Raw genomic sequence first — 9,605 nt, 5'->3', positions numbered from 1 at the left:
TAAGTTAGTCAGCATTTGTCCTGAAGAAAATTTACATGTCATGAATTTCCCTCCTTGCAACTTTCTATTCAGTATAACTCATGCTATGTCTTAATAATATATCAAAATACACCCCATGAAGTACTGGAAGTACTGCTTAATTTATACCTAATGTCAATTACAACCAGAAGTAGATTTAGGACCTTTTAGAATTCCACATGTAAATAGGAAGAAGTCATTGTAAGGTCAAGATTTTCTAATCCTTCAGAATACAGCAAATTAATTACTGGAAATTCTTGGTTTATTATTTTGTCTCCCAGCAAATTCAAAAGTAAACCTCCTTGTCAAGAAAATGAATTCTTAGCATTTATATGAGGCTTCATCAATTGATATAAAGCATGTGTAAGCATGTCAGTCCTTCTACAACCCCCTTTCTTAGGATATTAAAAGATTGCAAGATTGGGCCATTAATGTGATTCAATGGAATGACCTAATCCAATGCCAAAGACTACCCATTCTTTTTTCTCTTCTGTGTTTCCCAAGCGAAGTATGTACTGACTTGTCTCGGACAAGATGTGCTGCACACTCAGCACAATGGAACCTCATGGTAAGGAAATGAAATCACAAATGCTGATATTTGTGGAGCCACTTTGGTCTTACACCAGCACACCTAACTCAGAGCTGTCCTTCCATCTACAGAGAACTCTGCCTCTGGTACTGCAAGGGCTCCACAAAGGTACACCACATCCAGCTGCATGTTTCCTGACAATTTTTAGGTGTAGCCATGCTTAGCAGACAGAAAAATGCCTGAAGGAACGCTTCTGTCTTGAGTGTGGCTCGCAAGGCCAGGTACACTTCCATGAAACCTCAAAGCAGAAACAAGCACTCACAAAGTCTTGAGGGGAGGGGAAATAAGCTTTTACAGGGGACCCGGTGCTCTGCAGGTGCTTTTACAAATACAAAAAGTGAGGGGAACATACACTCCTCAGTGGTGGCAACTCTGGGTTAACTGAAAAATAAACAGAGGCAAACCCCACCTTAACTCCCAACCATGCTGGAGAAACGCCTGACTGCATGACCCCCACTTCTGTAAGCAGCCCCATGGCAGGAAAGGGACCGTTCACATTGGTCACTGAAGCAGCTGGCTTTAATGGAGCACTGGTGTGTGACAATGTCTCTTCTTTATGGTCTCTGACAAGTCTTACTAACTTCTCATCACACAGGCTTAATCTTTAGCAAATTACAACTCCAAGTCAACAACCAAAACCATAAAACCCCAATCCACTTTAAAACCTAAATTGAAGTGAAACTCCTAAAATGGGTCCTAGATTCAACCACCCAAGACACATAAACAGAAGTTTAATAAATAAATTCATAAAGGAAAAGAAGGTTGCAGTCTGAAAAACACAGTAAACTCCTATAGCCCTTAACACACCTGAGAGGAGAATTTGCACATTAAAAACAAGTTAGGAGTTGTATCATCATATAAGTGTCATCAGTCTTTTGGGGTTTAAGCTGGGAGTTGCATCTGCCTGCAGAACGATAGTACAGCTGCATTTCTAATTGCACCAGAGGGTCTCGACCTAATGGAACCAAGCCTCTTGTATCCAGGGAAGTCAAGGAACACAGGGCAACCAAAAGAAGAGGTGAATGAAGACACCTTTTTAAAAGGATTTAATGTTTAGCTTCATTTTAAACCAAAGAGCTTATATATATATAAAAAAACAGACTTGTAACTTCATGTACAAATGTGCTAAATATGGTTAAACATTCAACAGGAAGACTGTTAAACATGGAAAAAAGGTAATCTGTATTCTTTAACCAATCTTCAAATACTTGAAGAAAACTGCTAGAATTATACAAACTCATTTTAATTAAAAGCATTCAATATCTCAGCAAGCAGCTGATAATTAGCTTTATTATTGTAATTTAATATGCTACACTTCACAATCTCTGTGAATGACTCCAGTTTAGAACAATTTTAATTCTATTTTTAATTTCCACCTCATCACACAGCTCAATGTAAATAATAACTACCAAGGTGAGGGGTGGTCCTTTCTGAAAACTGAGAATCGTAATGAGCACTTCAATGTCCTTCCATTTCTGTTCAAAAAAACAAAAGAAATACATCCAGGTCTTTTAAAGGACTGCATTAAAAAAGAAAAGAGGTTAAAACTAAGTGGATCCATTTCTTTCCCTCTGCACTAATTCTGTATTCAGCACTTTCTACATAGTCAAGGGAGATGTTTAGTTTATTCAGTCATTTCTCTATTCCTGCCTAGTGTAAATGCTGGTTAACTACACAAATTGACAATACAATTATGAGTATACAGTGAAATTTCAATTGAAAGCTCCTGTCTGCAAAATGAAGGAAGCACTGTAATTCAACACACAAGATTAAGAAAGGAACTCTGCTAACAGTGAAAATGTGAAACATTTAAATGTCTGGCACATGTAAAATTAATTTCTGTGTTAGGGAACAATTGTGAGGGTGTAAAAAAAGTTGTCTCAAAGATCCTACATAATTCTCAGTTCTTTGGGAATTCTTTTTTCAAATCACTGACAAATGATAAAAAGCGCATCTTGTATCAAATATGTGTTTTCCATATGTGCTCCTCCTAGCATTTTCTGTGCTTGAGCTATATTCATGTAACAATTCATTGCTAAAGGAGATAATAAAAAAATCCATTATTTTATTGACTTTCTGTGCAAATTACTGGACTTGATATCATTGCAAATATGAAAAAGGTTCTTCTTTCAAATTTTTGAATTGCATCTAGAGTCATTACAAATTGTTTCCACAATATGAGAAAAATATGAAGGTAATTTTCTTAATTAAGGGCAAGTATTATTAACTCATTAAACCCTGTCACCTTTATTCACTAAAAATCAAGTAGAAAAGTGGAATAAATTCACCAGACCAAAGAAAACGCACACATTTCCATCTTATAAATAAACTGACTATAAAAGGTGAGGGGTGTAAATTAAGGCACTCAATCTAAGAACACAGCATATTCTCAAGATGCCAAAGAGAGCTCTTGGATATCCTTCCAGAGCTCTCATTCAAGGGGAGGCAAACAGCAGACAAAGAACTGTATTTTTTGTATATATCTATTAGTCTGATTTAAAAAGCGTAGGATGTCCTTACCACAGTGTATCTAAATATGCAATAAAGAAAACATAAAAGTACCTCTTTATGTTGAGAACTGTTATTGCCAAGTATACTCTACAATAGTAGAGTAATTGTAGTAGACTACTAATAGTAGTCAATTTGTCTGAATTATAGAAGGTTTCAGTAACTCTGCTTCATGATCACAGAATTGCTTCCTAATTTCCCCTCAAACTGTTCAGGCTGTTATGAATTATTAAAGGACATTACTAGCCTGAAAAAGCATATTAGAGACTGGTGTGATTTTTTTTTTTTACCCTTAAATAAACCTAAAAATAACTCCTAAAATTAAAGCAAATTAGCAAGTTCCTCCACACTATATATTTTAGTTAACTCACTCTGCTTTTGCAAATATTTTGGATCCAATCCACTATGGTCAATTCCAGCTTTATACTGCGATTGCTCTGCTGTTCTCAGTGACTTAAAACAAGCAGAAAAATGAAGCAATTCAGCGGAGGTTCTGAGCTCTCTTACAGAGCAAGTTTCTCTTTCACTGAGAAAGCTAGAGCAAGTGGGATCAGAAGAAGAAATGTAAATCTTTCACATGAAATAAGCAAAATAAGCAAGAGTATCGGACAGTTCCCATTGCTTAAGAAATACGATGATTTCAGTGTGACTGTTCATCCAAACCTGCAGTCTGAACAACCTCTGGGAGCATTGATACAGGAAGCATGAGTGTGCCATGCAGTTCCTGAACCTGCATGGTCCTATTCCCAAGAATCTGCAATGGTACAAAGCTAAGAACATGCATGTATCTTTCCAGAACTAGGACTTACTTTTGCAGCCACCACAGTGCTGGCAGTAACCTGCTTAGTGCAAAAACCCGTTACCTCTTCTTGTTCACCACCTTAAAGCATGGAGGAAGCTGTGCTCTGAAGAAGGGTGAGGCAGAAGTTGTCAGGGTTTTAATAAAGATGCATTGCAACATACCTTAAGGGGTACACATAATTCTGTTTAAATTTAGGAAGCAAACAAAACTCTTGTTGACTTTTAGTTAGGTTAATGTACAGATTGATGTACGGACAACAAGTTGATCTTGGAAGAAGGGAGTTTTCCAGTTGAAGTCAGTACACTTTTCTGAATAGTCATTGGAGAGAGAAAACTCCTGCAGCTATTTTGGATGAGTGGAAGGTATTGAAAGTAGCCTCCTGTTTAAAAAATGCCATAAAGCTGACAAGACAGAGGCTGTCTGACTTGGTTCAGATGGCATTCACACCCACCTCTAAACACTTTTCCACTCCAGTGTCAGGTGGGGGGAGCAAAAATAATCTTTGGATTACAGAAAAAATAAGTGAAGAAATACCAGGGTGGTCTTTCATCTTTTGACTCTTGCATTGAGTTGCAAGCATTTTAAAAGGCTTCTCAAAGACTTATAGTCCCAGAAAACACTGATGAGAATCCTTATCTTCCACTTCTCAACTGGCATAATGTATTCCCAGTGTTCTTGTTTTCTGAGTAATTTTATACTTGCTAGAAAAGTGGTGTTTGTCACTTGGGAGGGGAATTCCAGGGGAGCTAGCAGCACATCCTGCTCTACTCTCACAAGGATGACATTTTTTCAAAGATTCCATTATTGCTACACTAAATTCCAGTATTTTACTATTACTCTTTTTTTGGTCTAATTCTATTACTTTCAATAATAGTAGAAAGTAATGACTGGTCAAAATGTAATGAAGTACATATGTGAATCTTGACCAAAAAAACAAAAATTACTATAGACCCAGCTCTTCTTGCACATAAAACAGGAGAAAAAAAAATCCCACAAGCCTTCAATGGAAGTTTTTCCTGACAAAGAGCCACACAATTAGGCTGTGATCCATGACTTTTGATATCTTCTGGACTTTTTAAGAAAACACTGCCAAAAATGATCTGCCAGAACAGCATACAATTCATTACACCCTTGTTTTCTGTCGCTGAAATACAGACTGGACCCATTTCCTTGTTTTCTGCAAAATTGTGGTGTTAGTATAAGAAGTACCTAAGCCCGAATAAAATATGTCTGGAACTGTTTTTGGCTTCATTTTGGAGTTATCCAATTTTAATGATGAGAAAGAAATTTTGCATTGCTGTAAAACTCTGTGGATTGGTTATCCAGTTACATTTCTGCATTGCTATGCAGTGGAAGTGGAAAGCAGACAAGGTTTTTGGTATTAAGGTCCACAAGGGAAAGGAAAACTGTTACAGTAATACTGAGATGGAGACTATTGCATTTTTTAATGGTACACTGAATGCAACACAAATGACAAAGGTGTTATTCATGTTTATATAAGGGAACAAGCAACAAGATCATTCCTGGAGGGAGTACTGGCAGCTGGGAGCTGGGGTGGAAAGTCTGAGGTATATGACAAGCTAGTCCCTCTAATGCAACTCAGAAGTATGGGACCTACTAAAAACGCACCGAAGCACTTTGCTCACTTAAGTGAAGTGAGTTGTAAGCTTCACTTCTAGTTAAATAGTAAATGAGAAATATTCAGCTGGGATAAAGGATGCACATAGGAGCAGTGCCTAAGCTTCTCCACTTACTGGGAGCATGAAGGGCAAAGAGAAAAGTCCTCTGCCCTGTCTTCCCATCATTACATTGGTCCAGAGACATTAGTGACTCCTCTTCAAATACTAGGGTCCATCTGTCCTTCCTGACTGAATTTGGACCATCAGTACAATTTCATACTATGCTTCTGTGTTCCTGTCATTTGCCCTGGAAGCCATACCCAGCAGGTAGACTCTTTCAAGGATCAGTGCATTAGGTTTGAAGTCCTGGATGTGATGGACATCCAGCATTGAACTTCCACTGACTTTAGTTTGGGCAGTCTTCTCACTCAGTGGATAAACCTGATTTCTCTTTGGCTTTTATCATAAATTTACCTTGTAATTCTATTTATATTTTTTTTCATAAACTTGCAGTATATCATGTTCTGAGTTTCACCTACTTTACTCAAAAGAAAAAAAAAAGCACATGGGTAGTCACCAATACTAAGATTTGTGAGAAAATCTTTAAGGTTGGAGCAAGTCTGGGATAATAGAAACATGAACTACATAAAGTGCAGAGCTCTGCAGTATTTTGGACACTTCCCCCCTGCAGTTCTGCTACAGACAGCTATCATAAGGACACGAACTGTTTTGAGACATCTTGGTCTTACACATGGTCTGCACTTGGTTTCTCATGTCTCCAGGCTTCAGTTTCAAAGGCTTTGATAAAGAAGTAAGGCATACAGCCATCTAACTAAAACTTGGTAGAGTTTTGCTAAGGATTGAGGGGGTGGGGACATAAGGCACGCTAAGGCATAAGGACATAAGGCACTGTCGTTTTAATTCAGTTTTTTGACCAACACGAGTTAAAATCAAAGCAGAGCATGCCAATGTTATAAAGAAGTCTATGCATGGGAGCAATGAAACCTTTAGAAAAGAGACATAGTATCAACTACTGTATCTACTGTTATATTAACCCATGAACTGGGCATTTTTATGGTAACATGGACAAATCCATTCTCATTTTTTTGACTTACATTTTCTCCCAGTAAAGAAGAGAACAAAGAATAAACAATTTTACCTAAGTACAAATAATTTTTTTTTTGAAAATTCACAAACTAAAGGCATTGCATCCTTCATTCTTCTATTTCACTAAGGCTTCAAAACACCTTAAACTATTCAATTCACCAGCAAGTGAGAGAGCAGTGCCACAATCCACTCAGAACATGCTTAGCTGATTGAGATAAAGTATTTCCAAGTATTTGAACGGAATTTTAGTACTTATTTCTAAATGCGGCATATTATTATGCTTTTCTTTACATTTCAATGATAATTTTTAATAAGGTTTAACAGCAAGTCATACTCCATGGTACTACAGAGTGTGTGTGAGTTACAACTGATGTGAGCAGTCAACTGAAACTAACAAAGCGTGTCTTTTGAAGGATTTGGACCTTACAGTGCATTGCAGTTTCGAATTTTAAAACTAAACTATTAAAGTCTAGAAAATGTGTTGTTAATGTGAGTGAGCAAAATATAATCAGGATTATATACCTGGTTTATTTAATTTGGGTAGGGTTTGGACATCTAAACAGTAAATGCATATCGATGTAACCTTGGTAGCATCCAGATATCAGAAAGAAAAATATGTAGTCAAGAAACTCTAAATCCTAACTTTTTTAACCTCCACACAAAGTCCCTGAAAACACTTCTTGCACTAAGATTCAGTGAAAGGAGAAAAAAAAAAAAAAAAAAGAAAGAAAAAAAAAAGAGTAAAAAGAAATAACATTATATTCCTCTACAACAATTTACATAGTTTAAACCAGTGGCCACACAGGTCTAAAAATTCTTGCATCCCACAAAACATCACTTTTTTTAGATAATTTGCAATCATACACTAAAAATTTTCTGACACAGAATTATTATCTTTTAACAATTTTGGAAGCAGAATGCTTTGTACAATGTCTCGCAGTGTTACCATACCTTCTAAACCAAGGTAGAAAAGCAATCCAAGAAGTAATCAGGTTTCTTGAAGCACAAAATTTAAAGTTTCCTTAGAACCGACTACTGTAGTGGGAACTCATTTCTTCACACACACATTTTCTAACTACATGCATCTTCTTTAGCAGCGACAAAAGAGCGAAACCGTCCCTTCACAGACGGAGTAACTTTGCGAAGCAGGGTGAAAAAAACCCTCCAGCTGTGACAGGGTGTATGGCAAGGAGGAAAACTTCTGGTCCTCCCGCTATTCGGAAGCCAGCAACTTCTCCAATGCCGTTCCCCTCAAGCGTACTGAGGCTGCTAATTTTACAATTTCTTAACAGTTTTTAAAACCTCCGTACCTGCCCCCCCCCTCTGCAAACTACAGGCGCAAGCACTCGGAACGCGGGCTTTGACTGAACTTAAGTGCTGTAGCTGACTCGAAGAGAACACAGACCAATCCGCATTTGAATCAATGAATAAATACTCTTTCTCGGCCAGCTCCTCATGGCTACTCATCTCTGAAATTTTAAGGAAGCACTCCAAAACACCTGGATCACACCCGAGCTGTATGTTCGGCTCAATGTTTTCAAATTAAAATAAAAAAAAAAAAAAAAAAGAAAAAAAAAGAAGAAGAAAAAAGCATGTGGGACGGGGAGAAGGGGGAGAAAGAGGTGGGATGCGATGAGATGGGATGGTGGGATGGGATTGGATGGGATGACCGGGCTCCGCAGTCTCCCACTTAACGCGCCCGGCAACAACTTCTCGGCATCATCGCCTCTGCGCAGCCCCTCCTCACCCGCGCACCACAGCCGCCCGGGGCTGAACCCCCGCTCGCCCCGGGGGCTGGTGCCCGCCCGGGACCCCTCGCCCCGCGGTACCTGCTCTGCCAGGGTTGGGGCGGGCGGCAGCTGTGGCTTCGCGGCTGCTGCCGCTCCATGTGCCGGCGCTGCCCCGCGGGCGGTGGCTCCGTGCCCGGTCCCTCCCCCGCCGCTCCCTCCCGCCCTCCGCCCCGCGCGGCCCCCGCCCCAGCGGTGCCGGTGCTTGGGACGGCGGCAGACGAGCGGCAGCCCCCGTGGCGGAGGGACATTTACCTGCCAAGAGGCACCTGTTCTCCCCGTTGGAAGCGCGGGAGAGGGGCCGGGCTCCGCGCCGCCCCACGGACGCTCCCGGGGCCAGGCTCATGCGGTGCCGGAACTCGGGTGTCCCCGCACTGCAGATTGCGACCAGGCACAGCGATACGGCCGAGAGTCACAGGCCGTCAACTGCAGGCATCCACCTGAAACGCTCCAGAGCTAAGGGGTCAGATCATCCTTCTTTGCTTCAACCTAGTCTTTCGCATTCCGTGCAAAACGCGTCCCGCGCTTTTTGTGCACTTGAATTTAATCGCCGGACCAGAACTTACGTAGCGTACTTAAAATCGGTGGCAGAGACAGTCGCTGAAATCCAGACCTTACTCTTCAGCCCAGGGGGCACGGCAAACTTGATGGAAATTGCTCATTCTTAAGAATTAAGCACATTCACACTCTGTGGAGGATGAGAATCTCATTTTTTTGCCGTGCTTCAGTTCCTCATCCTCAAGATGTGGATAACAAATACTTCCTTTCTCTCATCCTACCTTTATCTTTGCTCTCATACGACAAAAGTTTAGGCATAGCTTTATGTATGTGTATAATCTCATGTAATTAAACTAGACAATAAAAAAGAAGTTAAACAAGTGCATAGGCATTGGGAAGGAGCTTAGAATGCAAGCTCTTTGAAACTGAAACTGTTTACTACTTCCTAAAAGTTTGTACTATAGAACAAAATTAGGTCTCTGAGAGTAAGTTGAGCTATTTTTTAAAACAGAAATGGCAAGACTACCCGGGGATTTATTTCAGTTACTCCTTCCCTCAGAGAAGCTCTGCAGATCTGACTGCTGTGTGCTTCACAAACTGGGATAGTATCTGGGTGTGAGATAAGCCAGGTAGACCTGGTGCTTCTCATTTTTTTGATTTTTCACACTGCATCTTTA

At 39.9% G+C, this 9,605-nt stretch overlaps 1 protein-coding gene across 3 annotated transcripts in view; it reads right to left on the bottom strand.

Moving 5' to 3' along the window:
• Positions 1-8,764, bottom strand: part of IKZF1 (IKAROS family zinc finger 1) — a 68,703-nt gene extending 59,939 nt beyond the window's left edge. For 2 of the 3 annotated variants that reach the window (XM_058833382.1, XM_058833383.1), the window contains exon 1: positions 8,686-8,764. The gene's annotated coding sequence lies outside the window, so the exon portion shown is untranslated. Of the gene's footprint in view, positions 1-8,472; positions 8,545-8,685 lie in introns of those variants that run through there. The other variant, XM_058833381.1, reaches the window with a different exon arrangement.
• Positions 8,765-9,605: the final 841 nt, after the last annotated feature.

The sequence above is a fragment of the Poecile atricapillus genome, chromosome 2 (genome assembly GCF_030490865.1).
Source record: "Poecile atricapillus isolate bPoeAtr1 chromosome 2, bPoeAtr1.hap1, whole genome shotgun sequence".
In the NCBI taxonomy this organism is placed as follows: Eukaryota; Metazoa; Chordata; class Aves; order Passeriformes; family Paridae; genus Poecile; species Poecile atricapillus.
This window is presented reverse-complemented; position numbering and strand designations above follow the sequence as displayed.